We start from the raw sequence: 19,993 nt of genomic DNA, 5'->3' as shown, positions 1-19,993 counted from the left end.
TGCTGAGGAGTTAAGAACCCAGATCCCCTGGTAAGGACAGGTGCAACGCAGTGTGGTGGATCACGGGCCACCCAAACCATGGTTGCCCTGGGGCAAGCACAAGGAGTGGTTTGGCTCAGAGACAATGCTGTCCCGGAGTCCAGCTGGACACTGGACAAGTCCCATGATGCCACGTTAGCAGGGAGATAAGCTGGAGGAGTCAGCGGGCTGTGTTGTGTTGACTCCCAGGGAGGGGATGCCAAGAAATGCAGGACTTGGTGTCTCACCAGCACACAAACTGGAGAGTGACACCAGGTGGGACAGCACAGGTGACACAAGGACACTGAGCTCCAGAGGAACACACAGCCATGTGAACATGGCTATGCTATGCCTTGATGGCAAACGGGTCCTAGTCACAGGAGAAAACTCTGGAGGAGCTCCCCATGACTTGGTGAGGAGATTTTTAGCTTGGTACAAGTGGATTCTTAGTAGGGAAATACCCTGGTGCAGACAGACTTCTGAGCACTTGAAGATGATCTATGCACGGCTTCCTGCCTCATCTCCATGGCTCCTAACAGCCTCTTGCTGGTCACCTTGATCCTGCATCCTTCATCTTCCCTTCCGGCCACCCTGACCCCGAATCCTTGATCCTCTCTTCTCAGTCACCCTGACCCTGCATCCTTCATCTCCTCTTCCTAGGAGGAACCACTCTGTGAGACCAGCACCTGTTCACCTTGGGAAGGGTCTATTTTTGCCTTCTAGTCTGGTGCTATCTCTGAAGAACCATTTTTGCTCATGTCAGCATTGATGGTGGATGTTGAGCTATGCCTTTGACTTCAGTCTGGGGTGGCTGCACCACAAGCAAGGCACTGCTGAGATATTGGTGGTGGGAGGAGGGAGAGGGGTTAAACACTCCCAAATGTCTTAAAAATAGCCGGATTTTTCCCCGCTCTTGTTGACTCACCCGTCACAGACCACAAATTCCTGAGACACGTCATGGGCTGTGGGGAAATTGCCTTTCTGCTCCAAACAGACCATGGGTTTGTCTCCAGAGTGACCCTTGGTCATCCTCCAAGCATGCAGGAGTGTTGGGCTGGAAGATGATGCTACCAGAGGAGATGCGTCAGCATCCCAGCAGAGGTGGGCTGGAAAGGAGGGTGGGCTGAGAACCCTCACTCTCTTTTCCTTCTCCAGGCATTTTCTGGGGACCCTTTTGGGGTTCACCCCTACCACTGTGGCTTCCTATGCCTGCAAGTACCCTCCTACACCACAATAAGACAGCCAGAAGAAAATAGGACTTTGTGTGTGTCCATTCCCATCAAACAAGGTTTCAGTTGTCTCTGGTTTCAGTTCACTCTCCTCTAGCTTTCAGTCTTCCCCGTCTCTTCCCAGGTGCCAGGGCTTTAACCCCACGTGGGAATGGCTCTGAAGTCCCTTATCAAAAAGCCTCACTTAGTGGTTCCAGCTAAAGAACAGAAAGGCAGGAGAGACATAACCCAGATTATTTTGGAGATGCAGGGCCCAGGGGTCTGTCCACCTGCCTCCAGCTGTCTCAGCTGGGATCACAGCCAGGGGCAACACAGCCTCCAAAAGCCACCAGGAGACCCCAGGTCCTCACACAGCCATGGGGTCCTTTTGGCCAGAGAGGTGGTAGCCACAGGAGATGAGGTAGAGGAGAGGGTCCATATGTTTAAGGACATTTAAGCCAGATGCAAACAGCTTTGTGAGCTTTGGGGCCAACCAGCTCCATTGTCCCTGCAGGAGCCCATCCTCTCCTACTGAGCTCATCTCACCAGGAGATGTAGATCACGTAGGTGAGGTTCTTAAGGACATGGGTTAGTGCCAGTGTTAGTTTAATGGTTAGACTTGATGATCTTGAGGGTCTCTTCCAACAAAAATGATTCTATCATTCTATGTCACCTCTTCAGCACCCAGATACTCATGGTCCTAACCCAGCCCGCCCAAAGCTCTGTGGTTGGATCACTGGAGCCTTCTCCCACCAAGAGAAGGGTTCAGAATGATGTGCTCACATCTTCTGCTGTGCTAGGTCCCACTGGTGTAGAGACACCCAACCCACAGCTGCAGCTGGGCTTAAAGGAAAGGTTGTCATTGATATTTTGGGAGCCACTTCCTTCCCTTCCACTCCTTCAGAATAGCTTTTTGTCTTTGGGCTTGTTTTCTTTCTTGCATTAAAAAGGTTTGACCCTGACGTGTTTTGAATGGATTCAAACATGGCATTGAATGCCTCTTGGGAGGTGGCTTTTTCTGGGTAAGAGGGGGAGGAGGGAATTTCATTGTGTCCAACCCTGCAAACCTTCAGCAAAGAAAAGCAGTGGCTTCTCCCACTCCTGTTGCTCTCTGCCTGTCTCCGTTTCTCTCTATTGAGTCTCACGTCCTCACCCAACTCCTCCCTTAGACCGAATGAGCCACCAACCCCCGTGCATGCTGCTCATCCTTTGCAGGGCTGTTCAGTGACAGCTCCACGAGCAAAACCCCTCTGCAGTGGTAAAAATGGATTGTCCACCTCTTGGCCAGCTCCTACCTGGCTGGGTCCGATGCAGTCTGTTTATGAGCTGCCAGGGGTCTTCAATCCTCTGCTGCAGCAAACACAAATCATCACAAAGCCCCAACGTGCTCCTTGTGCTGCTGAGACCTCATGGTCCTCATGGTCCAATGGCTTCTTAAGTGTTTGGAGACTCAGCCACCAGGTAAATTGGAGCACAAGTGTGATGGGAGCAGCTGAGGGACCTGGGGGGTTCAGCTGGAGAACTGGAGGCTGAGTGGAGACCTTCTGATCTCTGAACTGCCTGAAAGGAGCTTGGAGCCAGGGGGAATCAGGCTCTGCTCCTAAGGAATAAGTGACAGAACGAGAGGAAAAAGCCTCAAGTTGCACCAGAGAAGGCTGAGGTTGGATCTGGGGAAAAATTTCTTCACAGAAAGGGCTGTTGGGCATTGGAACAAATAGTACAAACCCAGGATCTCCCTTAGCACCCACTGCCCACTTCCTACCTTTGCCAGGTCCTCAGAAAGCACCAGAGATGGTGACAGAGCCTCAGGTAGTGCTGACCTGCAAACCTGGCTGCAGACATGGGTTGCATCTGCTGTCACCATGACATTTGGCCCTGGGACCCCCTGTGGACCCACTGTGTGACTTCAGAGGAGGACAAGTGACCCACACAGATGGTGAGGTGACAACTCTCTGCAGCTGGGGTCACTGGCAGTGACTGATGGCATTACATGTGGTTGAGACCTGCTTATGGTGTTTATTCAGCCTGTGGATGCCCAGCTAATAATGTCACCCTCTCAAAATAAAGAATAAAAGGTCTGGATAACATTTTGGCCTTTTGGCAGCACTGGCAGAGAGTCAAAGGGTCTTGGGGGCCCCGCTTCCATTTGAGCTGTTTTTTCTCCACCCAGAGTACAGAAGAACCAACACTGGCTACCAGAATAAGAGCCTGCTGATACTCTAGCTCGAGAAAGTTATGGCATTTACTCTTCAATTAAGTTTGCAATGAATGAATCCCATTCCCAAGCATTGCTTATGTCAGATCTCACGGACAACCAGGAGGAAGCGGCTTTTGTTTTGGTTTTGCAAAACGAAGAACAGTGAAATAACTGAGCTGCAGCAACGTTCCCTGTCCCCAGGCTGGAGATCAGAAAATTGCTGATAACAATGGAGAAAAGGCAGCAACGCTCAATAATTTCTCTTCTGGTTTTGGCAAAAGCAGGCTGATGTTCTCATATTGCACAGGGGTAACAAAGTGCTTTCTAGTCCATTAGTAACCTAGGAAGACACTAAATGGCATGGCCTAGGGATAAACATTTATAAAACAGTGATCTCAGATTAATTTGCTCCCAAGAGTCCCTTAGAAGCAGGGTGAGGAGTGGTGTGTCCTGCTGCTCATCCCCTCTAAGAAGTCCAGGGATTTCTCTCTGATCCCAGAAGATGGGAAAGACGATAATTGCAGGGCAATATTCAAGAAAAGGGGAAAGAAGAAGAGCTGGGGTGATGCAGCTTAGCCTGGCAGAAAGTGATGCAGGACTGGAGGGATGGAGCGTGGGAAGCTGTCAATATAAATAGATGGTTCATGCAAAATAAGATTTTGAAGATTCATTCGGCTTCGTTTGGGGCAGGATGCATTAGATGGAAATATGCTCATATGAGGTGCTTTGGTTTGGAGTAACATGGTTATTCTGGTTAAAAAATGAGTTCAATTTATCATTCAAAGTCTATGATGGGGAGTGATGAAGTGATGGGTCTTAACTGGATGCCAAGGGGTGGGACAGGGGTGTTTCTCATTGGGTTCCATGGAGGTCCTCCCTCTTCCATCCTCCCTGTGCAGCTGGTGCTTAGAGGGAAAAGGACTAGGAAGAGGAAAAACTCACTGATCCTTCCTCATATCTCTCCTGCAACAAAGCTTTTCAGGGATATCTCACAACCGAGGGTGCCTTTGGACCCCTCAAATGGTTTGATGCCATCAGAGGGTATCAGGACACTACCTGGTCCCTCCTCAGTCAACCTAATGGCTTTTTGTCCTCCGTGAATTTTTGGCAGTGAATTTTTGTGAGGGAATGATGGCCTCTGAGGAAAACTACCTCATTTGGTTTATTTTTAGCCCAATATTTGAATCATCGCCAATTGCATTTTGAGGAAGAGCGAAGAGTCGCATCCACTCATCACTTCATGCCATAAACAGGTACTTCAATCCATTTTAGGCTTGACAGTAGTTATTTTGAATATGCTTGAAGTTCTGCTGCCTCTTGGGCACTCTGGGAATTAAAAATCACTGTACCAGGCTATGGTTCCTGTCTTGTAATTTCTCTGCATCTCTACGAGTCCCAGGGGTACCTGTAAGAGGTGGCCCTGGAGCAGAAACCATCTCACTGCTGCCATTCCAACCTCTTACATGTGACACACCGGCCACTGCCGACCGACGAGGAGGCAGAATCCCCAGGGTAATTCCTGCCAATTACTGCAATCAGCTAATTAGCAAACAAGATCGATTCAAATGACGGTGACGGTGTCAACAGCTATCATGCAGGCTTGCCTGTGCTGGAGTAAAGCCATCCCGGGAGGGTCTGCGGTGGTCGAAAAGCCCTTGGGGATGGGAAATTGGAAGAGTTAAAGGGGATGTGGTGGGTGGAAGTGAAACTAAGGGGAAAAAAAAATCGTTGAGACAAATTAAGGAGTAAAAGTATAAAAAACTAAAGCAATCCAGGTACTTGCTTGCAAATAGGAAGGGGATGACAGAAAGGGATGATGATGACCGGCCAGGTTGGGATGAGAGGGGGAAGTCAGCTCTTAATCTGCGAATCATAGAATAGTTTGGGTTGAAGGGACCTTCCCAGCTCCCCCAGTGCCCCCCCTGCCATGAGCAGGGACATCTTCACCAGCTCAGGTTGCTCAGAGCCCCGTCCAGCCTGGCCTGGGATGTCTCCAGGGATGGTTCATCTACCACCTCTCTGGCCAACCTGGGCCAGGCTCTTACCACCATCAGTGTAAAAAGGAGGGGAAGAGGGGATTTCTCCCCACCCTGGGGTCAAACAGCCTAGGAAGAGCTTTCTCCTCCCCGGCCACAGGCATGGTGCAGGCAGAGGGCAGGAGATAATGCTCAGCCACATCCTCAACCCGCACCAGAACCAGCTCTGCAAATAATAATAATTGCCACTTTTGGAAGCGAATTGCCAGCCTGGGCTTGCTTGGGATGCAACAGCCTCCTGACAGGACTTAGAGCCAGACTTGCTCTGTTTTTGTCTGAAAATTATCTTTGGGAAATGCAACCCTGAAGCTGGATAGGGTGACCAGGGTGGGATGCTGGATTCTGGGGCTACCCAGGTGGGATGCTGGACTCCAGGACCAGCTCCAAGCCAGAGTCAGAGGTTGGTGTAAAGCCTGTAGAGGCTTTAAATCTTCCCCTAAGTCCTGCTGTGATGGATTTAAAGGGTGTTTGTATCACTCACCCCCAGGATCAAGATCCTTAGAGGATAAGTGTTTGAAGGAAATGAAGGGATTCTCCTTCCCATGGCATGAAACGGAGATGGGGCCCCCACTGGGACATAGTGGGGAGCTGGTGTTATCTCCTGCATGCTCTCCCTAGGAGGAGAGGGATGCCTGCTGTCACCTTGCTCCGGACTTTTGGGCAGGGAGTTTTGCTGCCCTGCTCTGGAGCTGGCAGATGCCCTGTTTTATTTACAGCAGCTGACCCAGAATCACAGAATCATAGAATCATTTTGGTTGGAAAAGACCATCAAGATCATCGAGTCCAACCATTAACCCACCCCTGGCACTGCCCCATGTCCCTGAGAACCTCATGTCTGTCTGTCCAACCCTCCAGGGATGGTGACTCCAGCACTGCCCTGGGCAGCCTGTTCCAATGCCCCACAGCCCTTTGGGGAAGAAATTGTTCCCCACATCCAACCTCAACCTCCCCTGGCGCAACTTGAGGCAGACTTGAGAAAGACTATCCAGCAGCCCAAATCTCTGCTTGCCTTTAAAACCCTGGAAGGATGCAAAATTGCTTTTCACCCCCCAGACAGGGGTGGGGAATTGAAGCAAAAGGGTTTTCCCCCTTTCCTGTCTTGGCCGAAACCTGGGCTGGAGCTATAACCACTGTTGTCCTACCTGTCCTTGACTTCTCTGCTAAGGAGGAGGGGAAAAGGCATCAACAGATTGATGGGAAAGTTCATCAAAGAAGGAACAATTAATTTTTCCAACTTTGAAGAATAACCTCCTGGTGGTGGATGCATCTGTGCAACCTGATGCTGCGAAAGCTGTGCGGGCTATATGGGCATCCACAGTAGAGAGGCGACTTGGGTCACTTGTAGGACTTGTTTTTAAAATAAACATCTGAAACCCCGCACCTCCAATAGGAGAAAATATATTTAAACAAGAAACACCACCATTAATCACCTTTGGAGCTTGAAGGTTTGCTCAGGAACCTTCCTCCGAAGCCATGTACCCACCTCCCACGATGCTGGGCACAACCCAGCCCTGCTTGGAGCCGGAGTGGCTGGTACCCAGCACATTGCTGGGAGAAGGAAATAATCTCTCCTTTCTTTTCCAGCTATCAGGAATGCACCACACCTGGTGCCTCTCCAGGAGTGTTTGCACTCCTGGGCTGGATTGTTTACCCAGGGATTTTTTTTGTGTGTGTATTATTATTATTAAAAGCTAATTTGGTCCCCTGAGAGCATGGAGGGGGAAATACAAAGCCCTTGGCTGGCACTGAGGAATGTCAACAGGCCGTGGGTTGGTTTGGCTGGTGTCACGCCGCCCTCGTGAGCCGCAGGTCACAGGTGAGGTGAGTTTGTTTGGGCTTTGCTTGGAAACAGGCTGGTCATTGCATGCAGGGGATTACCCATTCCAAACATGTGCAAGTCACTCGTTCGCCAATTTAGCCACAAGATCGGGGTTTAAAATATCTCACCATAGTCCCCATTTTAGTTCCACTCAGTCCATTGCTGCCCTGGGTTTGGGAGACTGCAATACAGCCTATCAGAGGGAAACGGAGGTCCGCAGGTTAAGGAACATGACAAGGGTCACATAAAATGCCAGTAGCAGAGCACAAAACACAGAACACATATTTTGCTTGGGATTCAACACCGCTAAAACCAGTCCTGACTATTGCATATGTCCTGATCCCCAAAGAGATCAATCCCTGCGGTCTGCAAATGCAGATGTGACTGCATCCCAGATCAGAAAAACAGGGGGAGGGAGGAAGAGCGTGGCAGCTGGGAGGAAGAGCGCAGCAGCCTGCAGGTCGGAGGAAGGAGGAGAACAAACTCTGGCTGCTCAATGGCTGGCCAGGGACCAGCTCGGCAGCAGTGATTTATTATTTGCATTACGGGAGGAGCTGGAAGCCACGGAGGACGTCAGGTCTCCCTGAGACCTGTAGGAGAGCCGTGCTTTATGGGCTGCATTCAGCTTGCTCCTAGAGACAGGTATTTATGCCCTTGCTGAGCTGAAATTAGGTGGAGCTGTGGCTTCTCCTAGAGGGCTTTTGAGAAATGTAATTATTTGAGGAGGGAGAAATTTGAGCCAGGAACAGGCCATGGTCCTTCCCAGAGCATCCCTGATGTGTGCTGGGAGAGCAGGACCCCGGTGTGCGGTGCAGGGGACATGGGGGTGCAGCTCTGCCCACCTCAGCCCAGCATCCCAGATGCATTTTTACACTGAAGGTGGTAAAACGCTGGACCAGGTTGGCCAGAGAGGTGGTGCATGCCCCATCCTTGGAGACATCCCAGGCCAGGCTGGATGGGGCTCTGAGCAACCTGAGCTGGTGAAGATGCCCCTGCTCATGGCATGGGGTTGGACTTGATGAGGTGTTAAGTTCCCTTCTGACCCAAATTATTCTATGATTCTGTGTGTTTTGGGCTGTTTTAATCCTCTCCTTTCTCTCCTGGCCTCTCTGAGCCTCCCTGAGAAGCCATTACAGGGACAGCCCTCTTCGGCTTTCACCCCATTGCTGGGAGGAATCACCCTGGGTGGACAACACCAGGGCAAGATGCATGGTCTGGCCAAAACCAACAACACGCCCCTGTCCCCTTGCAATTCCCTGTATTGCTGGAGGCAGAAGACCCCGCTGCAGGGAAATGTCTGAGGTGGGATGGCTGGTCCTGCCATCCCCAACATCTCAGGTGGCATGGCTCGGCTGTTACTGCAAGTTCTTGCCAAGGGCAGAGCTGGGGATGTGATGAAGGAATGGTCCATGGGGAGCAGAATGAGCTTGTACTAGATCAACTGATATAATTAGAAAGCAAGGACAAGGAGATGAATTGCTGTGCCTGAAAGCTGGTCTGGTTTTTTCTAGATGGGCTAATAAAAACTCTGACCTCCCCTTGTGCAAAATCTCCAGCATGTGTCTGCAGGGTGCTGCGATGGCTGTGAGCTTGGGCAGGAGCTCCCATCCTTGACTAGTTCCAGTGATGGAGCATCTGAAACCCTTCTGGGCAACACCCATGACCATTGCTTTGGCCACTCTGTCTCCTCTTGCTCCCCTTGCCCTGGGCAGGCTGAGGGTGGGCAGTGTCCATCCTGCCCAAAGCCACACAGCTGGGGATGCTCACCCAGTTGACTTTGCCTACCAGTTTCATGCCCAAGGAGCCTCTCTTCATAGAATCATAGAATCACTTTAGTTGGAAAAGACCCTCAAGATCATCGAGTACAACCATTAACCCACCCCTGGCACTGCCCCATGTCCCTGAGAACCTTATCTCTGTCTGTCCAACCCTCCAGGGATGGTGACTCCAGCACTGCCCTGGGCAGCCTGTTCCAATGCCCCACAGCCCTTTGGGGAAGAAATTGTTCCCAGATCCAACCTCAACCTCCCCTGGCGCAACTTGAGGCCGTTTCCTCTCGTCCTATTCCTTGTTACTTGGGAACATACTTTGGTTCAGGCAAGAACCCCAAAGTCACCTCAAAATGACAACCCTCTTAATAAACCCTCACCCATACTCCCCAGTGATGGTGGGGAGGAAATGTTGGACCTCTAATGGGAATATCTCCACCAAATCCCACCCCCACAAGCCACGGTTTCCCTGTGGAAGGATGAACTGGGTGAGAGATCTCCATTCATCTGCAAACCCACCTCATCTCCAGCACTTACTCCCCAAATAAACTTCCAGAACTTGCAAACTGTCCTCACAGCAAGGATGTAGTGACAGGGAAACTGGAAAACCCTCATCAGTTGGAGAACACAGACCATGTCCGGGCAGGCTGGGGCAAGAAATATTCCCATTGGACTTATGGGATGTAACCACCTGGTTTGGAGAGGAAGAGGTCCAGTGTGTCCCCCTGCTTGGCCCTGGGGCTGGATGGAAGCAATGGGCTGTTTTATGATATAGGATGGGCATAGGTGAAGGAAATCTGCAAAACCACTGAGTGATGTAAGGTCTGCAACAAGGTACCTTGAATACCTGAGCCTATAGAGGGAACAAGTTTCCCCTGGGATTCACTAAGTCCTGGACACATGGTCAGAAATCGCTTATCAGAGGTATTTTTTCCTGGCTAGGATCATTATCATAATTTCTGGTGCTTTGCTTCTAGAGAAAAACATATCTTTGGGCCACATACCAAGGGACTGGTTTAATTCGTCACCAGCAGGCACACATATATTTATTTGAAAGTGCCTCTTGTTATGTTACTTGGCAACTTCCAAGCCCGTGTATTTCTCCAGCTGATAAATATTTGTGAGGTTGTTTGCGTGAAGAGAGGCATGTGTTAATAATATGATCTGCTTTCTTCTGAGCTTCCTACAAAAAGAACGGGCTCTGTGACATCTGCCTAAGCCTGGAGCATCTTGCTCGCTCGTCATCAGGATCTGGTCCCAGAGGAAGGAGAGAGTTGTGTATCTTCATATTAGTGATGAGGTGTGCGAGTTCATTTCGTACCCATCGATGCTGCAGTTCAGACTCCAGCAGCACCCACCGGGACTAGTTGAGGACCAAAAGGCTGGAGGTGGCTGTTGGGTGGGTGGTGGTAGTGGTGAGGATGCTAAAGGGTATGCAGGGGCTCAGAAAGCAACCAGAAAATAAATGATAGAGCAAAAGGGAAAGCTCAACTCATTGAATAAATCCCATAAGTACCAACTGCTGGAGGCCAGAAGAGTTCCTCTGATGTCTGAGCTAGCCCAGGCTGCTGTGGGTGTAGCCAACCTGGATCCTCCTGTTGAAGGATCTCCACTGAGATGAAGCAGGAGCTTCTGCAGTTCCTCCACCAGGTCAAGGGGACTTTCAGCTCCCTCTGCCGGGAGAGCTCTTGGCTCCAGCCAACCCTGGATTATAATTCATAAACCATCTCCCTCTTTCCTGATAGCTGCTTTAACATGTGTTTTATTTTCTTGCTGTTTAAGGAGCTACATGAACCTTCTTGTCCCCCTGAGAAGATGAACCTCCTCCTGGCTGTGCTCTCCCTGTTTGATCCCCTCTTGTTCTGGGATTGTGTGAAGGTCTCAGAAGAAATGACCTTCTCACCCACCATCCCACCAAGATGTCTTCCCACAGGAATAGCTGGAAAAGGCAAAAGTCCATCCTCTGGCTTTCAAAAAATGGAGGGTGTCAGAGCGGCTGTTTCCCTCCACAATGGGGCCTGGGGCCAAGGGGCAATGGGAGAGCTGAGCTTCGGCTGCACGTGCTGCCTGCTGGCAACCACCCAGCTTATTATCACAGAATCATTTTGGTTGAAAGAGGCCCCCAAGGTCATGGAGTCCAATCATTCCCCCACCCCTGGCACTGCCCCATGTCCTGAGAACCTCATGTCCGTCTGTCCAACCCTCCAGGGATGGTGACTCCAGCACTGCCCTGGGCAGCCTGTTCCAATGCCCCACAGCCCTTTGGGGAAGAAATTGTTCCCCACATCCAACCTCAACCTCCCCTGGTGCAACTTGAGGCTGTTTCCTCTGCTCCTGTGACTTGCTACTTGCAGGGTCTCAAAGCTCTTGGACCACCACCACCAGGATGGACCATCACAGCCTTCCTGTGGCTCCTGGTGCCACCGTGTCCTGCATAAAAAAGCTGTGGAAAACACAACCAGAGGAGGAATCCAGTGACACAACGTAGGGTATAAAGTCTTTACCCATGGAGAAAACATGTGAGTGAGTGGAGGGTTTGGGGGGTCCCTGGCTGCTCCCTCTGACAAGATGGGCAGGGATGTCTGGGATCCTGGATATCTGCCTCCATTTCACTTTCAGATCCCTCAAATAATAACCGTGTTTGCCAGCTCCTGTGACAAGAATGACTAATGGGGAAAGATCCTCAGCGAAGGGAAACAAGAAATCTCCTCATTTCACCCTTTGTTTGCTGGATTGACGGCCCCGGGCACAGCGGGGCTTTCCTTGGTGTGCTCAGCTCCTCTTCATGAGAAAGCAGATTTTAAGCCCTGTGACAGCTCCAGCAACACCCTCTTAACTCTTAAGCATCCCTGTTGAGACATGACTCCCTTTAGAAACTTTTTGCAGGCCCGTTTATCCAGGTTTCTGCCCCACACTGAGTTATCGTGCAGCAAACGCCTGTGACTGCTGATGCAACGTGATTTTCACTGTGCATTTGGAAATCAGCCTCCCCACTTGCCTTTGTTTTATTTTGTTTTCTGCAAGGCATGGGACTGTTTTTCCTCCTCTAGGGAGGGATGGATGATCAAGAGATGCCCTCAGCATGCACCATGATGTGGTGATACCCCTACAATGGATGCAGCAGTGGGTGCCTAGGACTGAATCTGCAGCCCCCATGGAGGCTGGGGTGCTCTCAGTCCCATCTCTGGTAGGACAAGCTGTCTCCCAAATATTTAGGATCCTGCAGCCAGATGTTGGTCTTTCAGACGTTTTCTACCTCCTCATTGAAAGTCTGGGGGTTAGTCCCTAGAACATCAGCCCAGTGACCCAGCACAGAAGAGTTCAAAGAGAAGGGAGCCTCATCCCTGTATGGATCCCACACACACCCCTGCACCGCTTTTTAAATGCCCATCCCTGCAGCAGAGAGTGAACGGGGGTCAATTTCAGTCCCTCCACACATTCCTCCTCTGCCCCATCGTTATCGCGAGGACAACGCTCAGGACAAGGCGCCCGGTTCCCTCGCGGGAGGCCGGACCCCGCAGACGGGGAATCACGCCACTCTGACATTTCCACGCCTGTTTTTCAGACCATTCGCCTCCCAACCTTTGCAGAAAATAAATTCCCCAGCCAGGCTGAACTCGGATGACAGCATCGCATGCTATATATAGCCACGGCAGATCACCGCTCGAACCAGGGCCACACATAAACAAACCGCGCGGTTCCCTGCGTGGAGAGGGGACGGGCGAACGAACCGCACGTGATGGAGGAGCCTCCCACCCCTGGCTGCTCGAGACTGGGGGTGCTTTGCGATCCTGCACCCTCTTTTAATGCCAGCACCTCCCTCGAGGGCTCAGCTGCTGGCATAATCTGCTGCCCAAGGGGGTTTGCAGATGAAGGATGTGCTGGAGGGTGTTGAAAGCAGAGCATGGAAGAGCTAAGGGAGTTGCCAAAGGTTATCCCGTGGGGCGAGTTGGCATCCCCTGTCTTGAATTGCACCCGCTGATTCCCAGTGTGAATTAAAGAAGCTGTTGGTATCACTCAAGCCACGTACTGCGATGTGGGGCAGAAAATGCCAGCACAGCCCCACGGCAGCATCTGCCCACCTCTGCTGCCTTCAGCCCATACCTCCCTACAGTCCCGCTTGTATCTGCCTGCTCCTCTCCCTGACTGACCCTCTGACACGGTGCATGGGGCTGCACGGTGCTACAGGAGGCTGTGTGGGGCTGCACAGGGGTGCACAGAGCTGCACAGAGCTGCGTGGGGCTGCATGGGGTTGCATGGGCTTACACAGAGCTGCATGTGGCTGCACAGAACTGCATGGGGTTGCATGGGGCTGCACAGAGCTGCACGGGGCTACACGGAGCTGCATGGGCTTGCATGGGGCTGCACGGAGCTGCACGGTGTGCGGAGCAGAGGGAGGCGATGTGCAGCGGGGACCACGCCTGGCTCAGCTGGCAGGCCTTGCCATCCTTCCCCAGCTCCCCACACACATGAGGAAGAGACAGGGGATGCTCAGGGGAACGCTCAGGAGGCTGTGGAGCATCCATCTGACCGATGGTCTCCTCCGGAGCACAGAGACCAGCCAGCCTGGGGGGGTCACTCACAGCCACAGGTCCCCAGGCTCTTGCCTTGGCTCTGAGGAGTGGCTGGGGGTGGCAAAGGGGGTCCCTGCCCTCCGCTCAGGGCAAAACTGCATCCCCACATCTCTCTGCTGCAGTGCCGCAGCTCCAGCCCTGCTCTCTCCTGGGGAGCTGGCAGAGGGGATGCCTTCATCCTTCCATCTTCACCCTCTCCGGCTGTTCCAAACCCGGTTGCTGGGCCAGTGAGCAGGATAAGCCATCGGGAACAACCTCAACTCTCTCCTCTCCTTGCGTGGGGATGGAGCCCATGGGCTTGGGCACCCAGGGGAGCTGCGGGCAGCGGGGTGGGTTTGCACCCACACCCCTACCAGCGTGCACCCAAGGCTCAGGACTTGCAGTGGGTGTGGGGGGAACGAGCGATGCCCGTGTCCTCGCAGAGCCAGGGTGAAGTCCCAAGCGGGGAGACCCGTGTTGTGACGTGCCCCTCTCAGCGTCCTCCCTCCCTCCCCGCCGCTGTTGGGCGAGGGCCACCCAGCACCGAGGCAGATGACATAATTCCCAGCAACTGCACGTTAATCACTCGGCCGCCAGCAACCTCCTTCCCTCGAATCCAGCCCCCATCCCCAGCCACCGCTCCCCTCCCTGACATCGCGGCACAAGAAATAAAGAAATAAATAAAAGAAGCTGAGGGAGGGGTGGGGGGAGGAATAACCTGATCCTGCTGGGCACTGGCAAACAGGTCTGCCCCCCCCCCCCCCGCCCCTCCCTGCTTCTCACTCTATTTTTGGGTGCTGTCATATCCGAACGGCCCCGCGGGGCCAAATCCAGGCAGCTGCGACTTTCCGCACAAACAAGCCACCCTCCCCTCCATCACACCCCAAATTGGCGCTGCCAACCCATCCTCCACACCCCACTCCCCCTTCTCCAAAATCTTCCCCTCCTCCTTAACCCCCACCCCAAATTATATTCGGGTGGGTGGTTTCAGCTCTACCATCAGGTCCCCTACCCCCTCCTCTTCTTCTCTGTGCACCCCACATGTCTCCTTGTCACCTCCCCACACCCCGTCCCGTGCCCCCCCCACCTCCCAGTACCGCTTCCCAGTTCCTCCCAGTTTCTGCTCTTACTCTTGGCGGGGATGCTCGGGGCTCAGGCTGGTCCCCGGTGGGCAGCGCAGCGGGCAGGGAATCAAGCGGCGTTGGCTGCGCAGCCGGGTGGCCGCTCCCGTCCGAGGGGTCTCATCTCATTTTGTCATATGTCACCAACACACACACACACACTCGCAGCCACGTTTCCCCCCCCTTCTTGCGGCAAACGGCGGCCGGCCCCGACCCCACCCCCTGTCAAAGCAGCAGCCTAACAGCGAGGGAGGGAAGGATGGAGGGAGGATCTGCTGCCTTCCCTTTAACTCTTCCCTCGCCACCCCCCCGCCCCCAGGACAGGGCTCCCCCGGGATGGGGATGGTGGGATGCTGACTGGACCCCCCCGTCCCCCCGGCGTCTTCCCCCATAGGGCTCTGGGACAGGGAACGTTGGGGGTTTGGGCAACCCCTGTGGGGCACTGGCTCTGTTCCCCACAGCCTCACCGTGTCTCATCACCCCAAAAGCAAGACCCCCCAATGCAGCTCAGTCCCGACACAGAATCATATAATAGTTTGGGTTGAAGGCACCTTCCCAGCTCCCCCAGTGCCCCCCCTGCCATGAGCAGGGACATCTTCACCAGCTCAGGTTGCTCAGAGCCCCGTTCAGCCTGGCCTGGGATGTCTCCAGGGATGGTTCATCCACCACCTCTCTGGCCAACCTGGTCCAGTGTTTTACCACCTTCAGGGCAAACAATTTCTTCCTCATATCCAGTCTGACATTACCCCATTCAGTGGGTCAGGGGGGATGTGGGGTATTTTGGGGCCATGGTTGGAGTTTGATGGGGACAGGCAGCCTCATGACATGTGGCTGGGGGTGGGAAATGTGTCTGTCTGCCTGTGTCTGCCTTGAGACCATGAAAAATCCATTTTGGCCCTTGGCTCCTCCCCATCTCCAGGAGCAGAGCCCTTTGGGGTGACACAGCCTGAATAACAGAATCACAGAACAGTTTGGGTTGAAGGGACCTTCCCAGCTCCCCCAGTGCCACCCCTGCCATGAGCAGGGACATCTTCACCAGCTCAGGTTGCTCAGAGCCCCGTCCAGCCTGGCCTGGGATGTCTCCAGGGATGGGGCATCTGCGCTGCGGTTGCTGCAGGAGGGTCAGGTCCTGCCATACACACTGTCAGGCTACAGTTCTCCCCTTGGTCTCTCCCATGGATGTGCATACATTGTTGCTGGCAGAGCTCCAGGGGCTGTGTGTGATCCTCCTTGAATGGAAAGCACAACTGAGGCCCTCTGACTTACTTACAGTCATCTTTGTGGACCAGGATTAGAGCCTGGGACAAAGCCATCTCTCCAGTGGGTGGAACTCCACTGCTTCCCACCAGCACTGCCAAGCAATGGAGCAGTTCAGGTCCTACATGGACAACTGGGGGCTCCTTCTGTCTGTTAAATCTAGCAAGGCAAAGGGAGAGAACAGGACTGCGGTGAGGGATGGAGAAGGTCCAGTCAGATGTGTCTGCTGGGACTGTCCCACCAGAAATGAAGATGTGCCCAGGAAACAGCAGGATTACATCTGTCCATGCAATGCAGCCCCTTGCTCGTGGGCAGCCTGACCTCCTCTGAGCATGGTGGTGCAGCCTCTTTTAGGGGATATGCAAGGACATGGGGTGTCTCAGACATGAGCTTCCCATGCTGCCAGCCTCAGATGAACCCCTCTCTGATGGTCACCCAGCCACATGCCTCCAGGACTGAGCACCAACACTGAGACAGAAGCACCTGAAGGGTGCAGCTTGCCTCTCCAACATTTTGAAGATCATTTGGGTACTCCTGGACACCCTGAGGAAAGAGGAACCCACATGTGTCCTCTAGTCCCAGCCATGGCACACACTCATGCTGGGGCAGGGCTGGTTGGGTAGCTCAGAAGATGTTCCGATGATGCTGCAGCTCCACCAGCTCAGCCCAGCATCCCGGGGTCAGCAGCAGCTGTGTGTAGAGTCCCAAGGAACACTCTCCACCACAAACACTCTCCAACCATTTCAGTTCAGCAGGTTTCCTGTTGGTGAGGTCTCTACCAAGACACCCAAGAAGATAAAAGCCCCAATGGATGTACCCTCTGTGGACAGAGCAGCAGCGTTTTCCACCTCTTCTTCCTCACTGCTGGAAATGAGCAGTATTTGCAGGGTCCAGACCTCCATGAGGGCTGAGATCCCTTCATGTGCTGTGTGTGTCCCCACTTTGTCCATCTTCACTGCAAGGTGTTGCCTCCTTCTGCCTGGGTTGAAGGCCAGAGACTGTAGGCACTATCCTCCTCTCTGCTTTCAATTGCCAAGTCTTTTTATAAGGATTATCCTGGGACTAGCACTGGGACAGCAGGTTTTCTGCTCTCCTCTCCTCTTCTGCACCATTCTTGATCCCTTTCCAAGAAGTTCTTGCAGATGTCGTTGTTTTCAGTGCCAGGCTAGGATGAGCACTCTCTCCAGAGGACATTTCCCTGCTCCCTGTCCTCATCGTGGCCCCACTAACGTCTCGAGTGGACTTTGTTTTCCCTTATTTGCTGAGTGTTTTGTGCGTCTTGATGTGGTTATCATGCTCCAGCCGTCAGATTGTAGCGAGTCCCAGGGAGAAGGTGCCAACTTTAACATATGCCTGAACAGTTCTTTTCAGACATATACAAACTGGAACAATGCCTCGCTGAGAATATGCTTGTTGATGCAATTTGCCAACTGTGGTTTCAGATCTGCTCTTTTCAGCAAGTACCGACTATTTGTAGACAATGCACAATCTTGCATAGCTGGGGATTGATGGGGTCTCTGGAAGTCTCTCTCTCCAGGCATGAGGAAACGGTGGGGAAGACAACCTCAGGCTGAGTGAAGACCTCCAGGAGTACCACAAATAATGTTCAGATCAAACACTTTGCCTCCCAGAACCCCAGTCCTTTCCCTCTTCACTTTAGGAAGCAGCCAGCAGTGAGCAGTCACTGGTTTCTCTAACCACACAAATCGTGAACATGTTCTCACCTTGTGTAAGCAGGACTTGGCTCCACTCCTCACATCTCCTGGGCTGAAAAATCTTGCAGTCCTTCCTCCATCAATGGTGCTCATCATTCAGGTAGGACATCATCAGGATGTGGCTTTAGTGTACCTGGACGTAAGGCTGCCCAGCACAGAGCCAGCGGGGGTGTCTTTACTCCAGCACGTCCTTGGAAACAAGACTGACAAACTTTGGATGGTAGGTGGACTCTCCTTCTTCCTATGGATTTCCAGACACCATGGCAACACTTCAAGAAAGGGTTGGAAGATGATGACAAGGTGGGTTTTGCAGTTGTGTCTAAGGAATCACAGAATGTCCTGAGTTGGAAGGGATCCACGAGGATCATCAAGTCCAACTCATGCCCGTGAACAGGACAACCCCAAAATTCAAGAAGATGGGCATGAGGTGTTTTCTCACCACCATCCATTAGGACGTGGCTCTGCCCTTCCCCACGTGCTTGCCTTCAGCTGCCAAACTCCCAGGGCAGGCCTCAGGTCCTGTTCTTCGCTGATGAAACACCCCGTCAGCTGGTGGCATTGGATGCGGAAATGTTGATGAGTCGGTCCAAGAGCAGGACGGTCAGCACTTGAGCTGCCTGTTCTCCATGGAGGACTGCCAAAGGCACATGTGTTTAACACAGTGAATAATCAAGAGACCATTGTTCATAGCAACCTCGGTGGAAATATTTTTGTGTGTGTGTGTGTGTGTGTGTGTATGTGCTGGCATCCAATTTGGCAATGGTTACTCAGCACAAGTGGGCGGCCTGTCCCTTTCTCTCAGCTGGAGTCTCCTCCTCCTCACAGGACCCAGAAGAGGGATGAAACTAGAGCAGATGGTTTGTGGGGTGCTCAGAAATACCGGTGCCAAGGGCTGTCTCATCACCCGCTAGAGCTTCATGGCATGATGAACATGCTCAAGACCAAAGAGGTCTCTTCAAGGAAAGGGGGACATGGGGGGCTGCAAGAAACTCTTGGAGATACTGATGGTTTCTGCTTTTGGTTGGATTTTGAGGAGAAGGAGCAGAAGCAGAGATCTTGGGATGTCATGCAAACTACAGGGTTCTGTGTCAAATATTCCCTCCCCAAGTCCAAGGGAATTTGAAATACTGATGATGAAGGCACACAGAGAGGGGCCATGCTGGTCTTGCCAGAAAAAGGTCCCAAGGCTTTCTCCAAGTGAGAACCCAAGGTTGCAACCCTGGAGACCTAACCAAGGCAGATGTGCTCCAGACTATCTCCTCTTCTCATGCCACATAAAAACTGCCACATTCCTCCAGCAAATAAAGTCCCAGGCTCCCATTGAAAGCTTTGCTGCTGCTCTCATCCCCTCAGAAGTGAATGGAGAGATTTGTCCTCACCTCCATCCCCCTGCACAGCTCCCGGCACTTTGTTCTCTCTGAAGCAACACGCTGCTGCTTGAATCAGCTGAGATGAAACCAAGCTGGCTCCTACACACCTTGGGAGCTCAGGCAGGGTTGCTGCCCACACAGTGTCTTTCACCCAAATTAAACAGCTCTCAGCTGAGCTCTGCCATCCATCATGCCAGCCTCGCAGGCAGAGCTCAGTTTTGGCAGCTTTTGACACCCTTGGGTTCATGTTTTGTGGGGAAAGAGTGGGGACCTTTTTTTTGTGTGTTAATACATTGCAAGGGGTGCACAGTCAAGGAGGCTACAGGGCCATCCTTGAGATTATGCTGGAATCGGTAGGAGACTGATAGTTGTTAAAAACAGTAAAGACCTGGGCACTGAGGGCTCTTTTCAGACTGCCTACTGCAGTGTTAAGTATCCAAAGGGGTAAGGATGGATGTGGACTCACTGCTTCCCAGGGCTGTGTCACTCCACGAGGAGGTATCACTGGGTTTCTGCAGTAAAAATAGCCTGTGGACCTTGATGGAGCATCAAAGGGAAAAACAGCTGATGTTACAAGGACTTTGCTGGCCTGGGACTGAGCTGCATGAGAACTCCCAGCTTCAGATGACTCGCTCTTTGTCAGTGGTGTCTGGGTGTCATTCGGCTGGTCGGATATTGGTGTCCGCATCAACACCAGGTTATTGGCTCCTCAAGCTGCATTGACTGTCTTGATTTGAGCTCGGTTCAGCTACCCATGTCTAATAGTACTGCAGATGTCCTGGAGTATTTGAAGCAATGACACAGAGCAGGTAGAGATGGCATAGGGTCTCTGTTAGCACCACCAATGGAGAAGATCCTTGGTGGAGACCAAATACTGTTTGTTTTCTTCTGCAACTAAGGTATCAGCCCATGTGAGCTGGCAGCTGTGTT

General features: G+C 52.5%; 1 protein-coding gene across 1 annotated transcript in view; it reads right to left on the bottom strand.

Moving 5' to 3' along the window:
• The window catches only part of LZTS3 (leucine zipper tumor suppressor family member 3), a 52,805-nt gene extending 37,872 nt beyond the window's left edge, over positions 1 to 14,933 (bottom strand). Inside the window, exon 1 of the mRNA XM_065060222.1 lies at positions 14,731 to 14,933. The gene's annotated coding sequence lies outside the window, so the exon portion shown is untranslated. The remainder of the gene's footprint in view (positions 1 to 14,730) is intronic.
• Between the last annotated feature and the right edge of the window lie 5,060 nt (positions 14,934 to 19,993).

This window comes from Columba livia, chromosome 4 (assembly GCF_036013475.1).
Source record: "Columba livia isolate bColLiv1 breed racing homer chromosome 4, bColLiv1.pat.W.v2, whole genome shotgun sequence".
Lineage (NCBI taxonomy): Eukaryota > Metazoa > Chordata > Aves > Columbiformes > Columbidae > Columba > Columba livia.
The sequence above is the reverse complement of the archived record's forward strand: the minus strand, read 5'-3'. Positions and strand labels throughout refer to the sequence as shown.